Here is a 24801-nt window from a genome sequence, read left to right on the forward strand (position 1 = left end):
AAAAGAAGAGAAATGGAAATATGTCTGTCTCACCCCATCGTTCACATTGGGAACTCAACAGTTACTTCATAGCTGTGCATTCAGTAAATATTTACTGAGTTCATATCCATGTGGCAAAGCACTCTAAGTGTTTGAAAATACAGCACTGAACAAGATAGACAACATCTACAATTTCATGTTGTGTGTTTGCAATGGAGATAAACAGAAAACAAATACATAAGCAAGAAAATATTATTTTATACTAAAAGTTGACTCAATTCACTTTCTTTACGGAACTTAGAATTGTCAAACTTCTCATTCTTGACAGGGAATGTCTGAAATAGTATGCCATTTGTCATTTGTTACCTTTCTGTCTTTGAACAAGTTACTTGTTCTCTTTTCCTGGTGTTTCGTGGTTGTAGTAGTACTGCTTAATAGGGTTGTTGTGGAAACTAAATTAATTAATATATTCGGTGCTTAAAACATTGGTCTTGATGAATATTTCTCAGATTAGTAATAAAGTTCAGCATCTTTTCATAAGATTGTTCACTAAATGTTTTTCTTCCTCTTTGAAAACCTGTTCATGTCCTTACCTCTTTTTATATCGGGTTGATTATGACTTTGTATATGCTCTTTATTATGTTATTAATACAATCCAATACCAAAAGCACTAGGTCTTAATTTTTATAAATTCAAATTTGCAAACATTTTAGAAGTTTTTTTTTAAAGTAACACTTTAACATCACAAGGTCTGCATACTATTTCTTAACAAAATCTTTAAATCTTAACAAAATCTTTAAATCTTTGTTTCACATTACAGGTCAAAATATGTTGTGATCTTACTTTTGGGGTTAATAATGATTTACGGATTTAATTGCATTTTTCTTATGTGAGTATTTATTTTAGACTTCATGTGAGAATACCTCCTTAATTTATCTGCAATTACCTTGGCAGCTTTATTTTTCCCTGTTTATATAGGTTTTCTCAGGGATTCTTTCTATTCATTGGTCAATGGACTATTTGCTGTAGTAGCACTATACTGCCTTAATTACTTTTAGCTTTCTAATACAACCTTGTATCTGATATGATAATCTTTCCTCTCTGTGCTCTTCCTTTTCGAAGGAATCTGAATTTTTTTGCCCTTTATTTGGCATTTAAGGTGTTAACATTGAATTTGAAGGCATGTTTTTATAAGGTCAAGGAATTTCCACTCTATTACTAATATACTAAGGTAATTCCCATAGATTTATGATATCAAGCAGGATGGAAAAGATTATGGCATAAACACATTCCATATAGGAAATGGAAAAGAGAGGCAAAATACCAATTTCATGTGTTTAAAGGCATCAAATAGCTATTTAGACATCAGGGACTAGAGTGGCTGAGTTACTCTAAAGGAGAAACCTACAGAGGTGACCTGGGATCCGCTGGGATATCCTTTGTTGACATTCTTTGTTTCTTACCTGCTTCTTTTTCTTTTGTTCCAGCCACTTTTTGTAATTCTTCTGTACTAAGGTTTAAATGTACCATGTTTCCCTTTTCTCCTCAGAAGAGCTTATCAACGTCAAGGACTTAGAATGAGCGAAAACTGTATCGTGCCTGAAAGCTACCTAATTAGCCTTTGATGTTTCCATAGATGCTTACGGAGAAATAAGATACTTGGGCCACAGACAGAGGGCTTTATTACTTATGAAACAGCAGACAGCATGAGCTTCATGCTTGTGCTCCTCTCCCTCAGTTCACTCGCAGTGATTTAGAACTAGACCAGGTGGATGCTGTGCATACAGTGGGTTTGCGTGCAGTTCAGTAACTAAGGAAACCTCCAAACTTAGAAGCGAGCTGCTTGAAAGTCTTCCCATTCTTCCTTTCTGGAGAGAGACATTCTTTTTTTTTATTCTGGAAAGTGAGCAAATGGCCTCTAGTGAGGGAACAGAGAGGTCTTTATCTTTACTATCTGAAAAAACTGACGTAATATTTAAACATAAAGAAACGTGAGAGATACATGGAGAATGGTCTCCTAATAGTCATTTTGGAATTGACTTTGAAATTCTATTTAGCTGTTTACCACGCAAACTCAATGCTCTGTTGAGCTAAAGAAAAGTTATGGTTTTCTAGAATATATATATATTTTTTTTCTCATTCTTAGAGTGGGAGTTACATTTCTTGCAGCTTTCCACACCCTGGGCTGAAACAACACAGTGTTATCAGGGTTTTTTTTTTTTTTTTAAGATTAGCATTTCCAAGAGGTGTATGTATCCCCATGACGTGTATTTCCCCTTATATGTGTATTTAAATATTCTTATGAATATACATTTATACATATGTATATGTATATATACATGTGCATTTTGAGATTTTGAAATATAAAAATTACAAAATAAAAAAAACACTTCTTTAGTGTTTTCAAGTATAATGTTATCCTAATAAAAGTAAACAACTTAACCTTACACCTGAAGTAACTAGAAAAAGAATAACAAATGAACCTGAAAAGTTAATAAAAGGAAAGACATAATAAAGGTCAGAGGGGAAATAAATGAAATAGAGACTAAAAATAATTTTAAAAGATCAGTGAAAATGGTTGGAAAATATAGTTGTAGCTTTGCCTTGTCTTAAATTGTTTTAGGATGATCAAAATATCCAAAAATAAGTAAGACTATGCTTTGTTAATAAAATACCTTTATGTTTTTAAAATAATTCCAAAATATTATAATCTACATTCCATAGGCAATAAATCTTTTTATTACATATAAATTAAATTTTTAAATTAACTAAAATAAATTAAAAATCTTCTGGCATAGCTGCTGTACAAAAAGTTGAAAGATAAGCAGTAAACTTGAGAAAAAATATTTGACAAAGACACAAAAAAAAAACCCAAAACAAAATCCTGATTTGATATCTACTTCATTCTCCAAATTAATAAAAAATAAATACTAGATGTGAAACTATAACACTCTTTATATAATATACATTAATAGTCAGTAAAATGGACATGAAAATTTGTCATGTTAATGCATAGTAAAACAAGAATCAGATATAATTTTTATCCTGTCATAGTACCAAAATACACAGTCAGAATCTTTGTATTTGAAGGCTGACACAAGTGGATGCTCTCTTATACACTCTGGTTGAATGTGAATATTGAAAGGCTTTTTTAAAGAGGAATTTTTCCAAAATTTATCAAAGTTTGTAAGTATTATTAAATAATGGCTAAAATTCAAGTTGAAACCAAGTAAGTTGTAATTTTAGTCCCTCCCAGTTTGCGAAAAATAAAATCTACCATCACCAGATTATGGCACACATACAGTGCACAGGATTATTCTTGTATTGCTATGAAAATGTAAAGGATACAATCATTTGGTTAACAGTTTGCTGTTGTACAATAAATTTCAAGATGATAAACCCCTAAGCGCCAGCAGTTCTACTCTGTGGAATGTTGTAAATTATGCACCAGATGAATTCAGGATTGTTTAGAGCAGCATTGTTCGTAGGAGACCAAATGATAAATGTACAACTGAATTGTGGTAACAGCATGCAATGGATTACAACAATGAAATGGAAATAAATTAAGTATAGCCTTACACAATCAGATGCTTGATTCTTAGAAATAAAATCTTGAATTAAATAACCAAGGCACAGTATGACTCTGTAGATCTGAATTTTTTAAACTGGCCAAAGTGAACTATACTGATACTCAGTAGGCCTGCATACAATGCATGGTGAAGCTCTGAAGAAAGGCAAAGGTACAATTATCACTAATGTCAGAATTGTAGTAAACTTGGGAGGACGAAAGTATGTCTTGATGGAAAAGACTACACTGGGATTTTCTAAAGAGGTACTATTTTTGATAAGGTACTATTTTTGACATGTTTGCCATCTTCCTCAATATGACTGGGATATTATTTAAAAATAAGATTAAAGGCAGAAAAAGTGGGGAAAATATTATTGTCCCATATCTAAGAGATGGTGAGGATTTATTTTGTGCCACTACACATGGCAGTTTTACTCACCGGCTGAAATTTAGAAGGAATCAAATCTTCTTTCTTAGGAGTAGGGATGTTTTAACAATCAGATGTCTTTGTTTGCTGGCAACATCTTGCCACAGCTTGGCAGTGTTACTTTTCTTAAAAAAAATCATAATTTGCAAACTCATCCATTCATCCGTATGGTTTCTGGCCTGGACTACTTGGAAAAGCCTTCACATTGGTCTCTCTGCTGCTGTGATGGCCCCTTCTCTACTCATCTGTTTGAAGAATCTTTGAAATAATGCATCAGGTCCTATAAACACTGCTAATAAAACTAATATGTTACCTATTGCAGAAATAATTTTTTAAATTCTTACTATTGCCTGAAAAATACCACACATGATTACTTGCTCTAGAGAGAGGGAGAGAGAGAGAAAGGGGAGTCAGGCAAAGTCAGGGAGAGAGGAGAGAGAAGGTACAAAGGAGAAAGAGGAAGGAGGGGGAGGACAGGAGGGAGAGGGAAAGAGAAGGGAGCAGGAAGAGCTGGGAAGAAGAGTGGACTCAGAAGACCTGTACCTTCACGGGCTGTTCACCTATTGTATTAAGAGCTTTATGTTTATAAATGGAGAAATCTGATACAATATAATCAACAACAAAAATAGTTTGGAAGTTATGGGAATTTGACAGAGCCAATGAATGGAGAAAAGCAGGAGTGTTTCCTAAACACTTTATTTGTATTTATACATAAGTGTTTTTTTATGTAAACAGAAATATGCCCTGTTTCTCTGAGAAACCAAACCATTAGCAAGCTCTTAGTCACAGTGATATGGTCTTTCTCTGAGAATAAAGGGTGGTTTTTTAGAAACAATGGAGCATGTTGGCCAATTACTGTCGGAATAAACAGCTCCATAACAACTATGTTAAAATCAGAATTGTTGGTATTGGCAGTCTTTTTTGCATCCAGATGGTTGTTACTAAACCAGCCTATGCATCAGATTAATTCCTTTCATGATCCGAGGTAACATTTTATGGTTTTTCATCTTGACAAACACATCAAGATACTGTTTGGCTGAAAAACAAGTAATTTTCAGAAGTCAGTCTTCATTTATTGTGTGTTTGTGTATGTTTTTGTTCTTATGTTTACTAATGCCTGATTTCTGCTGCCTTCAGGTCTTTTCATGGAATGTGATTTCCATAGGTTATAGTGATAGATTATGAGGTTTAAATTTGGAACTGGTGTCAACATTTCAGCAGCAAGCCTGGAACTGCCTGGCCTGGCCTGGCCTCATTTGGCGTCTGCAGACCGAATCTGCATTCTCGGGGATCTATACCTCTGCGTGTTACTATAATACATCCTGCCTGCCTCATTCATCTATTTCCATCCATGCATAATTTATTCCTTGACTTTTATGATTTCATTGTATCTTACATATTATTAGACATTCACTAAAAATCTTACTTGGATGTAGCTTGGCATTAATCAAGGCTCACATTTTCAAATAACCTCATGAATGAAGGGCACAGGTAAGAAAAGTAACAGCAGAAACATGAAGATGTAAAAAAAAAACATATGGGGCATTTTCCTTGGCAGGTGAGGCTATTAGTTGTATGTAACACGTTATCAACATTAAAGAGGTTAAATAGAGTTGCTACATGGAATAGTCTTAGGGAAGCTGAATTAACATTTTCAGAGCACTGTGGATACGCTAATTGAAGTATTGACACAATTTACTAAGTGGACAAAAAACCCTTGATTGATTTTTCAGTGTCTAGGTCATTTGTATGGGAATATTTACTTCTAGACTGTAAGCTTATTTCAGGTGGGAACCAATTCTAATTCATCTCCATATCCTCTCTAACATCCAACATATTAACCTATAAATCATTTAAACCAGTATTCTAAGAACTGTCATTATTAGCATTAATAAAGCAAATAAATGAGATTTAGTGAGCTCTACAATGTGCCAGACACATGTTTTGCATGCTTTAATTAAAATTCATAGCAACTTTATTAAGTAGATACTATTATTAATCTTATTATATAGTGAGGATGTTATGTAACATGCTGAAGTCATATAGTTGACAAAATCTCAGTAAATTGCATGCTTGTGCATAAAAAAAGAAACTCTTTCCAATGTGAATTTCCAAAAGAGAGTTAGAGGCAATTTTGAACAATACTGAGTTGACTGGGCAAAAAATGGGAAAGGATGAGCTATCATTATCTCTTCATTAAACGAGGTCTATAGGACCTTGGCCAAAGTCAGCATAATGAGGTAGTAATAAAAAAAGTTGTTCTGCCCTTTTTCCTGGTTGTACTTTGTACTGAAAGTTTAATATTATTCTTTCTGTAGGAGCCTGTTTATAAGCAGATGGGTTTTTTAAAAAAACAATGCCAGTAATTATTTTTTGTTGTTTTTGTTTGTGTGATGAACTATAATTTTACTTATCTTAAATGAATAGGTGCTTCATCAGGTATATTAATTTTTTCAGTAGTTAAGAGGACACAGAAAATGATGAGATTTCCAAAGAAGGATGGCAGTATTAGAAATGAAGTGATAATTAATGCTCAGCCAGAAACTGTATTATCTTGAACAGCTTAGGAATTAAGATGCAGTTTTGAATAAAATTGATGTTGAAAAAAAAGATACTGTCTTTGACAGTACTTCATATGTAGGTTACCAGAAAATTTATGTAATTGCTGAATGTGCATAATAAATACTTGAATTTACTATTTAGCAGTGGTTGACATAATTCAAAACAGAGGTATTATTTTTTCTCCAAATGAATATCAACTTTTGAACCATGCCTTTGTTCTCACGTAATTGAAGAAAAATTTATCTCTTCTTAGTTCTTATATAAATCATGCATTTTTATTCAGCTTATTGCAAGCAGTCATTTAAAGTTACCCCAAATCATCCTTATCCAGGAGCAATAGCCTAGTGAATGGGAAAGCACAGAATAACTGTTAATGTTTACTGAGATGCTAAACCTTATTTATTAATCATTTAGCCTTTGATAAGTTATGTGGCATAGTTGAGTCTTACTTCCTTCATATATGCAATTCAAGAATGAGATTATAAGCACTGAATAAAATGTTTGATTGTCAACCCCACAAATTATTGGAAATACCTGTATTCCCAAAATTCATTAACCACTCACATAACACCATACACATCCTCCTACAGACAGATCTTGGCTTTGTAATTCATTAAGAGTGGACATCTCTGGTATCACTGACAGAGGCCTTAGTAAGTTTCTGTGGCTTCATTCTCTGCTCAGCTAGCACCCATCATCTCATAGCATTGATTTTAGGGTGCAGGTCCATTTATCAGTTGTTTCATGTGACCAGGTGGGTTGTAGGGTTTAGTTTTCTTCTATTATCAGATAATCATTTAGTTAAAGTGCCTCCTCCTATACTTTTAGTTAAATATTGACATCATTGAACTTGTTCCAAGTTAAAATTATCATCATATTTTGTCCCTTTTGTTTGAAGGCATTTTCAGCTTTACAATTCCAATACAAATTAACATTTAGCAATTACTTTGTAGAACTCTATTATATTTGAAGGGTTTGAGTCTTTAGCACACACTGGTGTCAAGTTTAGATTCACTAACTCTAATTTTCTTCTTATTTATTTATTTTTTAGTAAATCCGATATACAGACATTATCAAGTGTAATTTGATGGTGTGCAGGCTTCTTCACAATGTTTCTGCGATCCTGGTTGTCTGAAGTTTCACTTAATTTTGAATCAGTTCAGTAGGTCCTCACCTCCTTTTAATAGTTTGTGTGAATTTAAATTTTAGAACTCTGAAAGCAGGAAACATGTTGCATACAGCCATTACAAATGGAAGTCTGATGCATTTTGATAACCGAATGAAAATAAACAAAGTTAAAATTAGCGTGAAGGTCAGCTCTCATACTTTCCAATACACCATCTAAAATTAAGGAAAACATGTGAATTTAAATTGTTATTGTTGATCTCTCTGCCTCCATCATGGCCTCATTTCAGTCCCTTTTCAACACAGCTTCCTGAGTGTTCTTCTATTAAGACTTTCATCCAGACCATGTTACTTTTTTGTATCGTCCTGCCATCACCTCCCATCTCATTTCTTCTTGTGAAAGTTTATAAAATGTTGCATAATTTGGCTTCCCACAACTCCCTGAACCCAACTCCTGTTTAGTTCTTGTCACCCTTTGTACCTTGTGATCTCCCCTTAAAAATACCTGGTAAACTCCCCAATCAGAGCATTTGCACTTTTTCTTCCGTCTGCCTGTAAAGCTTTTTTTTTTTTTCTGTTTCTTCATGATTCACTCCCTCATGTACTTCCAACTTTTGTTGCAGTTTCAGCTTCTCAGTGAAGTTTCTATACTCTAAATAGTATCTCACTGACACTTCAGTACTCCTATCCCCTTTCCTACCTTGTTTTTCATCATAGAAAATACCATCTTTTAACGTACTAGACATCTGATTTTGGAGATGCAACTCTTGTTGTTTTCTACCTTGATTTCTAATTACTGTATCTTATGTTGGAAGCTGGAAAACATAAAGCAAAATCAAATCACTTCATTTATTAACAGTTACAGAAAACCAAGATATGTGAAATTATATTTGCATTTCTGTGATGGATCTGTATAGCAGAATCTTTCATATGGCACAGATTTTTTTCCCTGAACATTTATTCATTCATCCTTTCATTGTGTGCATGAGCACCAAATGGATAATGTTAGAACATCTTGTCTAAACCTTTCACAGTTGAAGAAAATGTTAGTATTCAGTGAAACAAAGCAATCGTGTAAATATCTTCTGAATGTTTTCTGGGCAAGCTTGCTGTACTATTTTAAAAAGAAAGATACAATTGAATAAAATATTGAAAATATTTCCATTTTTAAGGCCCATTATTATTGGGAGTTTTGCTAATAACCTCAAGGTCTTTAGAACAATTAAGTCGATTAAAGCAATATGCCTGAAAGCATCTATATATTTTTCTTCACAGTAAGAAAGACCATACTGATTTCCATATCACTCAGTATTTAGATTCTGATCAAGACAGAAAATGGCAGAAAAATATAATAAAACATGGATATTTTCATATGAAAAATATTGGCTTCAAATCACTCCTTATGCACATCAGGAAACTTTGAAATTTAATTAAAGGGCTGATTATCCCCTTGGGTATTCTGAATGGTTCAAAACAATGGAGAGAGAAAATACACACTTTACTTTCAATGGGCCCTCTACCTGAAAATGAATACAGCTGTGTTTTTCATAGTTGCATCATTATGCTGATCATAATTTAAGTTGCATACTTAAGCTGTTATTAAACAATATTTTAAAGCCTTTTCTAAATTTTTCAACTGTGTACATTATTGGATAGATATTGATAACCAGTCTGTAAAATTTTATCAAAGAAATATGTTAAATAAAACTAATTATTCATTTAAAAAAATAGGTTATTCTCGTAATAATAAGTTACTTAAAATAATAGGTATACTTATGAGATAGAATGTATATGTGCATATATGTATATAATTTGTGTTTTATTTATATATCTAGTATATGTAGATATGTAAGTGATTAAATTATCTTGTTTTATAAATAAGTTTCAAAGCTGAGAGTGTTAAAAATTTGTTATAGAACTGCAGTGTTGATGAATTCCAGTCAGCAAAAAGCATGAAAAAAACTGCAGCATTTTCCCCATTTAAGTAGAAGCATTAGTCAGCTATCGTTAAGCCATAATTAAATTAAAATTATAAATTATAATTCAAGTAATTAAATGAAGTTAATTTTAGTTTTTTACTACTTTAAGTTATTCCTCTTTGTAACTGAATTGCTATGAATTATTTTTTAATTTTTCATGAGTGAAAAATTTAAAAAGTGAATTTAATATGGTATTTGGTCCAGCGAAGCACAATTTTTTGAGGATGCATCATAGGAATAAGTTTTGAACTTGATTAATTTGTTTCCTCTCCACCATAATCTTCAGTCATATTTTACAAATAAAGATTGGATACATTTTTAATAATAACAAGTCAGAATTTTCCATAAATATTGAGAACCTTTTAAAATAAAACATGAGTCAGGTATTCATCATTTTCTTTTTGTATGTGTATGCGTGTACATTGTGAATAACTGTGGTAAGTGGCATTCTGCCACACACAAAAATGAAAGTAGAGTCCATGATTTCAAGGACCCAAACTGAGTGGCAGACAAAAAAACGTCCTCCATTACATTCTGGGTGTCTACATTTTAAAGTGCTTTGGTAAAGTACAGAATGAAGGAGCAGAGAAACCAGACGACACTGAAGGTGTAATAAGTAAGTGTGAGAAAACTGAAGAAGCATATGCTGTCTTAAGAGGAGGAGGTAATTGTTCACTTACAAGTACACCACCTCTAGAGGACTGGGAAGAGTTATGTTCAAAAGCTAAGGAAAGCTAAAATCCTGAAATACTGAAGACTCTAAGAGTCTTAAAATATGTATAAAATAGGAAAGTCAGTTGGTTAATAGCTGCAAATATATCTGCATTTTAGGTAGTTGATGGAAAGCTGGAAGAAGTTTGACTGTAAAAGAAATGGAAGTTAGTGATATCAGATTAATTGAGAATTTTTTTTTCCAAACCAACTCCATGAGATTGCTTAACTCCCTTACTGTACATTCCTTACACTGCACAAAGCAGAAAGGATATATTAATATAATCTGCCTGCTCTTGCTTAAACCTACTTAGTAAGCCTGAACATTAAGAACTTTTAGTCCTGGTTTACAGTGGCCCCAAGCTGGATAAAACCAAGATCCATCCTTAGTTGCAACAACATGAGCTCTGTGCCCACTTTAAGAATCATTCTGTGTTTCTGCCTAGTTTCCATATTAGATCTCACTAGTTTGTTTCCTTATCTTGAGGAGACCTTGGTATGTATGAACACAACCATTCATATATTTGAAAAACACAATTACAGTGTGCTTAACATATACCAGGTGACATGGGAGAAGTAAGGATACAATTATCTGTACATAAGCACATTCTAGTAATGCTGCTGATACATGAATGGCTTCTAAATGTTCCAGCTATGCTTGAACTATCATGCAGCAACTGATTATTTAGATATAGTACTAACAACCACTTTTAAAATTTATGTTATGTTACTCTTTCAAAAACACTGTTACAAATATGTTATTTTCATTTCACTCAGATAGTGAGAAAAAAATTGTCTTCCCCTTTTCAGCTGGATCTTATGTGTCCTCACTCTATACTTTCTCCTTTGATGATCCAAAAGTGTTCTGAAAAACTGTCACAAGAAAGTATGGAAATTCTGGTATAAGTTCTGATTGATTATATATATCATTTTTATTATAAGTATGAATAAAGTTTGTCTGCATTAATTATAATAGTGTGAATTTGGGAAAAAATAAGTTAGCTAGATAGAAAAAAACAGCATGTTTCAGGCAGAAATGAGGCAATAAAGATATACAGATTGAAAACTAAAATACATTTAATAGATTATGAATACTTAAATGTGAAGTCATTATAAAGAAATTCATTTGTTTAACAAATATTTATCATATACTAATCATGTGCCAGATACTCATTTGGGGCCTGAATGAAAAAACTGGAAACAAAAATAACAATTCACGTCTGTGCAGAGCATGGCAAGCAAAAGATAAATGGGAGACATTAAACTCTGGAAATAAATTACTTATATAGTTATGTGAGAAAGTGATTAATTCTACAGAAAAACAGTGCAAAGGCAGACCAAATAGGGATGATCAGGAGTGTTAATTGTAGGGGAGAGAAGTGGCAAGGGGAACCTTATTAAATTGTGTGATCAGGCATCACTGAAAAAACGAGATTTGCGCATATACTTGAAGCAGGTAAGGGATTTATCCAAGCATATATCTGGGATCAGTTTGATCAAAACCCTACATTGAGAGTATGCTTGCTATATTGAAGAAGATGAATAAAACAAGAGCCAAGGGAGCAAAAATGAAAATAGGGCTCAGAAATGTTAGTAACATGATAGGATTTTATAAGCTATTCTAAAGACACAGGAAGGTATTATAAAATGAAATTGCGAGGTATTACGGGGTTTGGGGCAGAGGAGTAATATGATTTAATGTAATCTAAAAAAAGCAATCTGTGACTGAGACAAGGATGGATGCAAAGATTACTATTGGGAACCGGTGTAGGCAATAGAGGATAAAGGTTGGACCATGGTAATAGCTTTGGAGCCAGTAAGAGATTTTTTGAATTTTCACATGTTCTGAATGAACAGACAATGGAATTTGTCAATACACAGTAATTTGAACATGAGAAGTGATAGAAAATAAGGAGAGTCAAGGGCAAATCAGTGGTTTGTGACCTGAGTAAAATGTAGAGCAGAAGAGCCATCAACTAAGAGGAAGCCTGTGAGAGAAGAACATTTGGTGGAATTTATGATTCACAGAATAAGTTTAAGTCTCATGTATTAGCCTTTTCAAACCTTTCAACATATGACCCCATCTACACTTTAAAAAAATTATTACATATTTTAAGTTTATTGAGAAGATCAAAATTGCTTGCAATATAATGAGCATCAAAGTCTATATAATATTCCACATTACCTATGGATCACAATTTTTAACAAATTCTTTATTTTTGTAAGTTTATTTTTCACAATTAGTATAAAAAATAACCCTTTGAGAAACACTTTTATCAAAAATATTTGATTAGTCATCATTTCAAAATGATATGATCCAGTTTTAAGTACTGGTCTAAAGGTTTTACTCTTTTAAATAATTTATATATAATCTCCAAATCCTTCTACAGAGAATCCAAAAGGATATGCCCAACAGCATTGAATGTGAAAGTATATATATCCAAAGACATTTACAAACATTAATACTTTTTCTTCATCAGTATATATATGGTAGAATTTATCTTACTGTTTTATTTTTCATGCTTTTATTAAGATTGAGATGGATAGTTCATCATATTTTAAAGAACAGATTGTATCCACGATTCTGTTTTGTTATGTTTGTTCATTTGTTTTGTTTTTTTTTTTAGATTTCATGTATAAGTGAAATCATACAGCATTGGTCTTTTGCTGTCTGATTTATTTCACTTAGCATAATTCCCTCTAGGTCCATCCATGTTGTTGCAGTGGCAAGATTTCATTCCTTTTTATGGCTGAATAATGTTCCATTGTGTATATGTACTACATCGTCTTTAACCATTCATCTATTCATGGACACACAGGATGCTTCCATATCTTGGATATTTTGAATAATGCTGAAATGATAACTGGGGTGCATATATCTTTTTGAATTAGTGTTTTTGTTTTCTTTGGAAAAATACCCAGGAGTGGAATTGCTGTATCATATGGCAGTTCTATTTTTAGTTTTTTTGAGGAGTTTCCTTACTGATTTCCATAGTGGATTCACCAATTTACTGTTTCTCTTTCTGATAATCTATTGCTAGTGCATAGAATTGAAACAGATTTCTGTATCTCAATTTTATAGCCTGCACTTTTATAGAATTCTAATAGCTTTTTATTGGCTACCTCAGGATTTTCTATATATAGTATTATGTCACCAGCAAACAATGACAGGTTTACTTCTTCCTTTGCAATTTGAATTCCTTTCCTTTTTCTTATATGATTGCTGTGACTACGACTTCCAATGACATATTGAATAAAAGGGTGTAGAGTGGGCATCCTTGTCTTGTTCATAAACTTAGAGGAAGTGCTTTTAGCTTTTCACCTTTGAGTATGATGCTAGCTGTGGGCTTGTCATATATGGCCTTTATTATGTTGAGGTATGTTCCCTCTATACCCACTTTATTGAGAGTTTTATCATAAATAGATGTTGAATTTTGCCAAAAGCTTTTCTTGCATCTCTTGAGATGGTCATATGATTTTTATTCTTCAGTTTGTTCATGTAGTATATCACACTAATTGATTTGCAGATTTTGAACCATCCTTCCATCCCTGAGATAAATCCCACTTGATCATGGGGTATGATCTCTTTAATTGTTGAATTAGGTTTGCTAATATCATGTTGAGGAATTTTACATCTATGTTCATCAGTGATATTGACCCAAAATTTTCTTTTTGTTTTGATTTAGTGTTTCTGTCTGGTTTGGTATCACAGTGATGTAGCCTCATAGAGCTCTGAAGTGTTCTTTATTACTAATTTTTTTGAATAGTTTGAGAAGGATAGGCGTTAACTCTTTTTTTAATGTTTGGTGGAATTCACCTGTAAAGCTGTCTGGTTCTGCACTTTTGTTTTGGGGGAGCTTTTTTTTTTTTTTACTACTGATTCAATTTCATTACAGACTGATTGTTCATATTTTACATTTCTTCCAGAGTTAGTCTTAGAAGATAATATGTTTCTAGGAATTTATCCATTTCTTCAGAGTTGTCCATTTAATTGGTACATAATTGTTCATATTAATCTTTTATGGTCTTTTGTATTTCTGTAGTAAAAGTTGTAACTTTTCCTGTTTTATTTCTGAATTTACTTATTTGGGCCCTATCTCTTTTGTTGTTAGTGAATCTGTCTAAAGGTATACCTTTTCAAAGAATCATCTCATAATTATATTGATCTTTTCTGTTATATTTTTAGTCTCTATTTCTTTGATTTCTACTCTGATTTTTATTATTTCTTCCCTCCTCTTCACTTTGGGTTTCATTTTTCTTCTTTTTCTAGTTTTTGATGTATAAAATTAGGTAGTTCATTAGAAAATGTTCTTGTTTTCTTGAGGTAGGCTTGTATTGCTATAAACTTCCCTCTTAGAACTGCTTTTGCTATGTCCAGTAGATTTTGCATTGTGTTTTACTTTTCATTCTTCTCCAGGTGTTTTCTGGTGTGTGTATGTATTATAGAATTTTGGCTTGTGATTACCATATGATCATTTTAAGTTGATGATCTCTTCAGGTTGAATGCATTCTAACAACTCTTCATCTTTACCCTCTTCTTTATGTTTAATATTTTTGACATATTTTACATTGTGTTTGTTTTGTGTATCCCCAGCTACTTATTGTGGATGTAGATGTTTTACTGCTTTGGCCTTTACCCTTCCTACTCCCCTACTGGGTGGTTGATCTGCTCCTTTACTGTGTATTTGCCTTTACCAATGAGATTTTTTTTTCTTTTGTAGTTTTCATATATCTAATCATGGTCCTTTCTCTTCTATTTAGAGAAACAGGAAAGAACATTTTTTGTAAAGATGGTTTTGTGGTGCTGAACTTTTTTTAGCTTTTGCTTGCCTATAAACTCTTGTCTCTCTTTCAAATCTGAATCATACATAGAAATAAAAACAGAAAATTGGGCAAAATAAGGCAACAGAGGAATATGTTTTAAATGAAAGAACAAGATAAAACCTCCAAAAAAGAATGAAGTGAGATACAGATAAGCAATTTACCTAATAATAGAGAGTTCTAGGTCATAATCGCGGAGATGAAATCAAGAGAAGAATGGACGAACACAGTGAAAAGTTTAACAAAGAGTGAGGAAATATAAAGGTGAACCAAAAAGTGCTGAAGAATAAAATAACTGAAATGAAAAACTGTATTAGAAGGAATCAGCAGTAGATTTGATGATACAGAAACCCCACTGGCCTTTAAATAGCCAGATGTCCTGGGGGCTCAACTTCCTGGTGCAGAAACCCTGAGGGGCCTGATGTAGAGCTCAGACCCCTTGCTCCTTGGGGTAAACCTCTGCAACGGCGATTGTCCTATCTGTGGATCTCCCACTTGGAGGTGTGAATCTTGACTCTATCATGTCTCCACCCCTCCTACCCATATCATTGTGTTTTTTTCTTTATATCTTTAGTTGTGGAAAATCTTTTCTGCTAGTCTTCAGGTCATTCTCATTAATGGTAAATACTTGTAATTTTGGTGTGCTCATGGGAGGAGGTGAGCTCATGGACTTCCTACTCCACCACTTTGTCCTTCAGTTCTGGTTGGTTCTTTTAAATATTTTGTATCTCTTTGTTGAAGTTCTCACTGAGTTCATTCATTCTTCTCTGGAGTTCATTTGAGCATCTTCATGAATATTCATTTGAATGCTGTCTGGTTAATTGCTTAGCACCACTTTGTTTAGTTCTTTTTCTGAGGTTTTGTGTTATTCATTCATTTGGATGGTATTCCTTTGTCTCCTCATATTGCTTAATTCTCGGTGATGCTTCTGTGTAGGTAGAGCAGTTGCAACTCTCAGTGTTGAAAGAGTGGCCTTATGTAAAAGATGTCCATGGGACTGAGTGGCACAATCCTCCCTGTCACCAGACCACGTGTTCCATGCATATTCCCTGTGTGAGCTGCATGTGCCCTCCTGTAGCTGGCCTACACTTGCTGTGGGCACACTGGTGTTCAGGGCTGGCCTCCCAGAGTAGGCGCCATTTTGCAGATTGGCTGGTGCCAACCAAGGCCACCTGCCAGGTAGGGACAGTGCGGGAGGTGCTTTGGAGGGGCCAGCAGGGGCAGATAGCTTGGGCAGGGCAGATCCCCAAGGGTGTGGTGCCAGCCAGCATCAGATCTGCTAGGTGGAAGGAGAGCAAAATAAATGATACCCATCAGAGAGCTTCCATCCTCAGAAAAAGTTCCACCAGTACATGCCCTAAACTTACATCTATGAATTTCCTTCTCCTGTGACTCAGGAGTTTTTCAAGCAGCTGCCTTTGTGCTGGGACTCGGAGTGCATGGATTTGTGCACGAGCCCTTTAAGAGTAGTTTTGGTTGTGCCCAGCCCTCCAGCTCTCCTGGATGTGAGCCCAGCAGGTTGGGGTTTCCCTACCACTTGTTGCTTGTGGCACCAGGGGTCTGGGTTCTGACTAGACCACAGTTGTCCCATCTCAGTGTGGCCTTTCTTTATTCCTCAGTTGTAGAAAATCTGTTTTGTTAATCTTCAGGTCATTCTCAGAATAGTTGTCCTATGTGTAGTTGTAGTTTGGGTGGGTCCATGGGAGGTGAGCTCATGATCTTCCTACTCTACCACCTAGATCCAGAACCAAAATTAAAATTTAAATGCATGAAGAGATACACTGTGCTCATGGATTGGAAGACATAATTATTTTAAGGTATTATTTCTCATAAGTTTTAGTTGACTCTTGAACAACATGGAGGTTAGGGGTGCCAACCCCCGGCACAATAGAAAATCCACATATAATTGTATAGTCAGCCTTCTGTATCCATGGTTCCACATGCACAGATTCAACCAACCTTAGATATGTAGTACATATTTATTGAAAAAATATCTGTTAAGTTGATTCAGCACAGTTCAAACCTGTGTTGTTCAAGGGCCCAATGTAATTTATTACTCAAATAATATGAATTATAATTACAAGAGGCTTTTTCCCCTTAGAATTGACAAGTATTTTTATAATTTTAATGGAAATAGAAAAGACCCACAGTAGTCAAAACAGTCTTGCAAATAGAATGCATACTTGGAGGGCATAAAAATGACGTGTACCTTTACAATGATTTAACAGGGCAGTATGATAATAGTGTGAGGATGGATATGGATAAACAATGGAGAATTCAGAAGTAGATCCACACTTGTGTGATACATTGATTTGCGAAACAGGCAAAAATAAAATTCAATGACAAATAGAAAATATTTTCAACAAATAGTACTGGAACAACAGGTCCTTACTTTTTCAGTTATTTTTCGTCTTTGATTTGTTCCTCTTGGTGCCTTCTGTGCCCTTCACCTTTTTCTGACGTAGGTCTTTTTTTTTATTCTCCACTTCCCATCACATTCACTTCAATACTTAGAAATTCTGTCACTCTTGATAACCACAACTGACATAAATTCAAACAAAACAATAAACAAACATAGTGTAATGGTTGATAGCAATGGAATGATTCAAAGAGAATGGCTGGGATTAAAGGATTCAGAAAAAGTAAGATTTCTACACATAGCTCTGGAGTGTAGGTGACGAAAATGTGGCTTCAAAACACTTCATAGACAAAAATACACGTTTGATCTGTTTCTGTTGCCATTGGTCCTGTTTTGCTTTGGAACCTATTGTTTCCTGAGATTGTAAATACGAAACGTAACAGCAGAATGTCTGATGTCAAGGTGCTGGTGAACAGCAGCCCCCGCAGAGGTTGCTCAGTGGGGCTCTGTGAAACACACCCTGAGAGTAATGCCTCTTTCATATACACATTCAAGCGTTACCGGTCAAGCTCCGAGCCGGAAAGCAGAAACAGAGGTGAACAAGAGTCTTTATTATCACTGAGGAAGGCACCCCGTAGATCTATATATATATATATAGGAAAGGAAACCAACAATTCAGATGTACTCAGTGAGGGGAACGGGATGCTAGATTAGGACTTGGAAACCATGGCAGCCCAGACAAAGAACGAGTAACTCACGTGAGGAGTGGAAGTGAATTGTACCGAATATGACATATGATGCTAAAAGTATGGAGTGAAAATAAGGCTGCTAAACGTTAGTGTCCTTGAATTGATCCCTTGAGAAAAGTGGCCTGAGGCCAAGTGCTGGAAGAGCTGAGGAGCACCACTGTATCTCGGGCACAGGAAAAGCTAAGGTGTGTCTATTGCATGCCACCCTTCACAGCAGGCATGTGAAGTATTCCTCATTAACTGAAGCCTAGAGACGTTAGGTAGTTCTCCCAAAATGCATTCATAGAATAGGATTTAAATTCACTTTTAACTTACACCGAAGGCTGGCTTCTTCCCATTGTGCTAGTGATTCTTAGCTGGATGATTTTATCCCCCAGTGGATATTCAGCAGTAGCTGGAGACATTTTTGGTCATCACAACTAGGAGAGGGGGTGCTACTGGAATCTGGTGACTAGTACCTAGGAATGCTACTCAGCATTCTATGATGGACAGATCAGTCTCCACAGAAAGAGTCATCCATACCAAAATGCCACTAATGCCAAAGTTGAGAAACTCTGTGCTATAGCAGGCCAAGCAGAGGTAGCCAAAAGTGTTCTCTTCAGGAAGAAGGGAGGGTATGTTGTAAGGAGATGCACGAGAATGTCAGTGTGAGTAGCTACAGTTGAATGCCATAGTAAAGTGTCTGAAATGTATCCTAATGCCAGTATGCCACTGGAGAAAATGCCAATTATATGTGCACTTTTCTTCTAAACTCAGTTTTTGTACAGACCTTGAGGGCATATTCCTATTGCTGCTATTAAATTGTTTTCCTCACGTTCTTTTCAGGAAAAAAAATCAGAAATTGCAGATACATATTCACAGAGACACACACATATCACACCAACATAAAATTAAATATCAGTATAATCAAGAACTGCATTTTATCCACAAAGATTATATATAATCCCCAACAATTAATCTTATTAAATATGTTTTATAAACATTTTACAAATACTCGGTCATGTTCATTCTCAGAGCACAGTATGCCAAGTCCTGTTCATCTAATGCAAAATCTTAGAAGCAGCTTCATTTACAGAAAATGTTCTGGATTTCCACACCAGGTAAAAATCACAGAAGGAGCAGTGATCCAAGAGGCTTACCCAGTTCATTCCAGTGCAACCAATACACACAAAGGAGATGGGGGAAAAAAGAAAAAATATGTATACAAGGAAAATGAAGATGGTAAAAAGCTCATCCTGAACTTTGTAGACTGAAGCTACAAAGCCAGCCAAAGAGTGGGCTTTCGTGGCACATATACTGACCTCTAGCAGGCTGTGTACTGCAGCACATGACTGTGTAGGAAGCTAGGACAGCTTAGGGTTTGCTAAGCAAAAAAGAAGTAGGTAAATGTGGTACATTCTTACAAGAAAATCATCATTTTTCCTAAGGCAATTCTTAGTGGTCCCATAAAGAGTATTGTACTTTTGATTCTTATGTGATAATGATGGCTATTATGATATTATACAGTTATCCACATAATAGTTCTTCCTAATTTTCCCATAAGAATACAGTGCTTGGCTTAAGGCAAAAGTTTGAAATCACAAAATCTCTAATACCTTAAATTAAAAAATGAGGTAATTACTCAATTACCCAGCTAATTAAATTATTTTCTCTCTCTCTCTGTGTGTGTGTGTGTGTGTACTCTTAAATTCTGAATCTGAAAAGGCTATTTGTGACAAACACAAGCTGTTGGAAATTGAGATACTACCCATCAGCAATTTCATTCACTGTAATTACTGCAATGATGACAAATATATTCATACCTCAGGGAAAATACATATCTTTTCTTTATTTACACGTAGAATTTTAAGTGATCTATCTCAAAAAAGTGTAAATTTGTAATGACAAATTGAGTTTTATTCAGTCTAGGGAGAGTTAATTTTTCCAAGGAATTTTTAAGTGAGAAAAATATGTGTTTATATAATTTATAGTTTCTCCCATTGTGGATAGCTTTCTTAGGCAGTTATTTATTTTGACATCATTTATGTAAGTTAAGCATTTCCAGTTAATCTTATATCTTTGTCGACAAGGATCTCATTGAACTCTGGCCAACAGACACAAAAAATGTCAGATTCATTAGTTTTCAGAATAGATTTTTTTCTGAAGAATACAAAACTGGTAATCATTATATAGGACAATTATGGGTTTTTTATTCTGACAATAACCTCATGACTCTAATACTACGTGCCAATTTCAAAAAAAATTAAATCCTCTAAAACATTAAATGCAACAAAAATTGAAAATACAAACTATGTGTAAAAATGTGTGGTTATTAACCTTACTATTTTAATAAAGTACAGCTTCAGGACTAAATATAGAGAGAAGTGTTATAATAACATGTCAGGTAGTAATGGACATAGGCAGTAAAGAATAGTGTTTAAGATATGTAATTACTTTGGAGATGAGGAGGATGAGGTTTTTAACACATGTGAAAACACATCATACCTGGGAAAGGGAGCTGGGAAAAAAAAAAAAAACACTATTCATGAGAAAAGGGCAGACCACCATCTGAGCCCAGAATTATAATTGGGGGGTCCTCAAGAGCACTGAGAGTTCACACCCCAAATTCCAGGTAAAAGTGTGACCCTAAGACTGATGTTTAGTTAGAAAATAAACTGTTAACACCTATCAGTTTGGAACAAGCTGATATCAAATTGTGGGGAGAGATGCTCACTGAGGCTCATGCAAAGAGAAGACCTAAAGCAAAAGGGAGAGCAAATAGAAACATTTTTGCAAACCAGCTTTACCCTAAACACAAAGTTATACTGGGGGAATTTAAAGACTCTTGTGCACTGAAGGTGAAGGTAGCAAAAACCAAACGCTACACTGAGTTTAAAAATATGAAGTGGTATATCGGCCATCTTTTTTGGTAGCAATCTGATTAATTCCTAGGAATGTATCATACTTACTTCCATTTTGCTCACCAAATCCCAAACTTAACCTTCTATATGGTGATGGGCTGCAGGTGACAGTCTGTTAGATGCCCGTCTATATGATGTGAGCAGGTCACTCCCAAGGTGACCTTTTCAAGATTCCATGTTAATCGTCAGAAGTACCCTTGACTGCTTTCATTTCCTTCCCCACCCCCCATCTCCTCAGTGTGTACTGGTAGGACTGAAATGAGTTGATAGTCATCTTCTTGGATCATTTACTGCTCCTTTGGAACTTTAGGACCTTTTTTGTTGTTGTTATTAGTAAATGGGATTACTGCCAGGATTTTGCATCTATTGCTAATGGAGTTTATCAAAATTAAAAACTCTTATAAAAAGTACACAAAGTAAACAGGGAGGATATATTTGAAGACAACACGTATAACAAACTTGTGTCTACAATGGTTTTTATTTTGTTCTTATTTTTCTAGGTTTTTGAGGTGGAATTTTAGGTGATTAATTTGAGACTTTTCCATATGCATGTATTAATGCTGCAAGCTTCTGTCTCAGCACTGCATTAGCTGTGTCCTACAAATTTTGAAATATGTATACTACTTTCATTCAGTTCAATATATTAAATAAAAAAAATTCTCTTGAATCTTCCTTTGCTTTTGTTCCTAGATCAGAAATGTGTTGTTTTGTTTCCAAGTGTTTGGAGATTTTCCTGTTACGTTTCTGCTATTTATTTCTACTTTGATTCCATTGTGGCCAGAGAACACATTCTGGATCATTTCGGTTTTTATAAATTTGTGGAGATCTTTTTTTATGGCCCAGTATTTGGCCAGTTGTGGTGAATGTTACTTGAATATTGAAAAACAGAAGTGTATCTTTTTCCAGTTGAGTAGAGATCTATAAATTTCAGTTAGATCATATTGGTCGATATTATTGTGGTTTTTTTCCTTTATAATTTCTCATTTTCTTGGTAGTCGTTCACTCAGTTGTTGAGGGAGAGGAGTTGAAGTCTTCAACCATAATTGTGGATTTGCCTGTTTCTCTTTGGTTCTGTGGCTTTCCTTTCTCACATTTTGCAGTTCTGTTTCTGGTACATGTACATTTACAATTGCTGTCCTTCTTGTGGATTGATCTCACAAGACAGAAGAGAGTAAAAGGGCCCTCTGCGGTCCCTTTAATGGGGCGCTAATCCTGTTCAGGGCTCCATCTTCATGACTTAATTACCTTTCAGAGTCCCTCCCTCCTAATGCCATCACACTGGGGATTAGCTGAATTTTGGGGAGACACAAACCTTCCGTCCATTGCACTGCCTCACTCCTCAGATTTTAACAGAGACCTCACTTTTTCAGAAAGGATGTCTGTGACTCACATAAAAAATACTCCCCATTATCCCTCACTCATTCCTGATCATTCCCCTCATAGAGTTTGCCATAATCTGCAGTAATTTACATGGCTATATGTATTATTTCTCTTTTCCAATTTAAAGTCAGCTCCCTGAGGGCAGGGACTGTGCTTGTATTACTTGTGCCTGTATTCTCCGCGCTGAGCATAATGCCTGACTCCCAGCAAATATCCAGCATTTACTTGCAGTATACGTTGCCTCCTAACAGATATTTTATTCTATGATCTATAAACTTTATAAAATAAAATTTAATAAAAAAACATGAAGTGGTGGATATGAATCACAATTTGTTGAGTGTTGCTTGCATATGCAAGTAACAGAATCATTTAGTCACACAAACATTCTCAAAAAAGTTCATAATTAGTTAATATGGGAGTCATTGCAAGATACACCTGTGGACTTATATAATGACATTATATAAGATGCCACTTATTCCCTAGTACTAAATGAACTGCAGTCCATTTTGGAAATCACAGTATTAAGCTAATGGCCAAGTGAGCAACAGTACTTATTCTGGCTAGCACTGAATACATTCTCTCTCTCCAGTGTACAGGAAAAAATCACTTCCAATATAAATTTATTTAATGTTTAACTCTTAGTTTAGTTGGCCCTCCATTGTAAACACATTTGTGAGCCGTACTGTAGGCTAACAACAGGCTGGAGGAGAAAGGAAAGGGTGAAGAGGAGAAGCAGATGTGAGGGTGGGGAGGGAGCAGTGCCCTATCTCTGAATAACAGTCTTCCTAGCTGTAAAATGGTCTTACTAAATATCTGCAGGATTCAACTGAGGGCATGAAAACTTAGACGGGAAGAATGCAGAAAAAAATGTGATGTGAGGGAGAAAACACTGGTGAGGTCAATGTGAAGTGAAAAATGAAAGTAAGTGTGAATGGAAGAATGAAAAATATAACAAGTCCATGGAGGAATGGGTTCTGTAATTCATTCTTTACATTATAAATCTGTCAAAAAATCTGTATTATTCCTAGGCTAACTTAGCACAATGAATTTATATTCTTTTATGAGAACAATCTGGTCAAAACCTTCAAGCAACAGAAATATTTCTATATAGTTTCTATTTATATGAAATAGCCATAGGAAGTAGCTTCATTCCTTTATTGGAATATACAGAGACCTAATTTATCATCATATGCTTATATGATTTTGGTATCAATTACTATAAAACACCTTAAACAATGTTTACACATTTTCCAACAGAGGAAGTACAATTAGTGTTGGTAACCTACACTAGCTAAAAGATTTCTAGATTTGAGTATATGTTTCATCTTCCTTGCCTTAGAAAAATGATTAATAAAGGAAGTTTTGTACCTGCACAAGTTGAAACAATTTCAGAAAAAGGATTTTTTTCCCCTTTTGTTGCTTGTACCACTGTATTAGAAGCTACTGGTGACAGGGGAGATGCCACATTTTCAGGATTGTCTTGCTGGAGCTGTGGGAGAGAAAAGGTATCAGTTAAGATCCCTTGTCTGTCACAACTCCAAACAGTTGGACAGGTGCAACAGTTATTTGCTCTTATAAATAAAGATACTAACAGCCCCCCACTGCTAATGCGATTATAAAATTCACTCCTGTACAAAATGCCTAGACTTCCTGGAATCCCTGTGGAGCCTCCCAGCATGACTTGTGAGAGGCATCTGAAGTGGATTTAGTGTTTGTTTAGAGACTCCTGCTCAGTGCTGATATTTCTTAAATCTGCAATTATAGGTACACAGAGATACACACATGTTGATCTTTCCTAAAACCTTGCTTAAGTTAGAAATTAACTTAAATATAATTAGCAAGTAGCCTTGAGAGAAATTCTTGGGGAAGTCTGATTCATCTCAGAGAAGTATTTAAACAGGATATACCAGGAACAACTCAATTTGAACTGATCAATGGCATTAAGGATTTTAGAGATAAAGTATATTGTTCTAAAATAAAAAGAAAAGGCTATAATATTGGTCTACCAGTAATTAGAGATGCCTTAAGTACTTAACTTTGAGATCTAAAATACTATGTATGGATAAGCATGGAGATCTACTATAGAGAGTCATGTACTTCATGTACAGAGAAATATCAACATTCATTGTATTCACTTATCTTTTCCATAGACATCAAGGTTGAAACCTAGCTTCCTTATACAAGGAGACATATTATGGACTTCATAATATAGTGTACCTGAATCCATCAATACTCCGTGAA

At 34.7% G+C, this 24801-nt stretch overlaps 1 long non-coding RNA gene across 1 annotated transcript in view; it reads left to right on the forward strand.

Moving 5' to 3' along the window:
• The window catches only part of LOC140685539 (uncharacterized), a 187454-nt gene that overhangs the window by 79124 nt on the left and 83529 nt on the right, over positions 1 to 24801 (forward strand). The gene's annotated exons all lie outside the window — the stretch shown is intronic.

The sequence above is a fragment of the Vicugna pacos genome, chromosome 14, assembly GCF_048564905.1.
Source record: "Vicugna pacos chromosome 14, VicPac4, whole genome shotgun sequence".
Lineage (NCBI taxonomy): Eukaryota > Metazoa > Chordata > Mammalia > Artiodactyla > Camelidae > Vicugna > Vicugna pacos.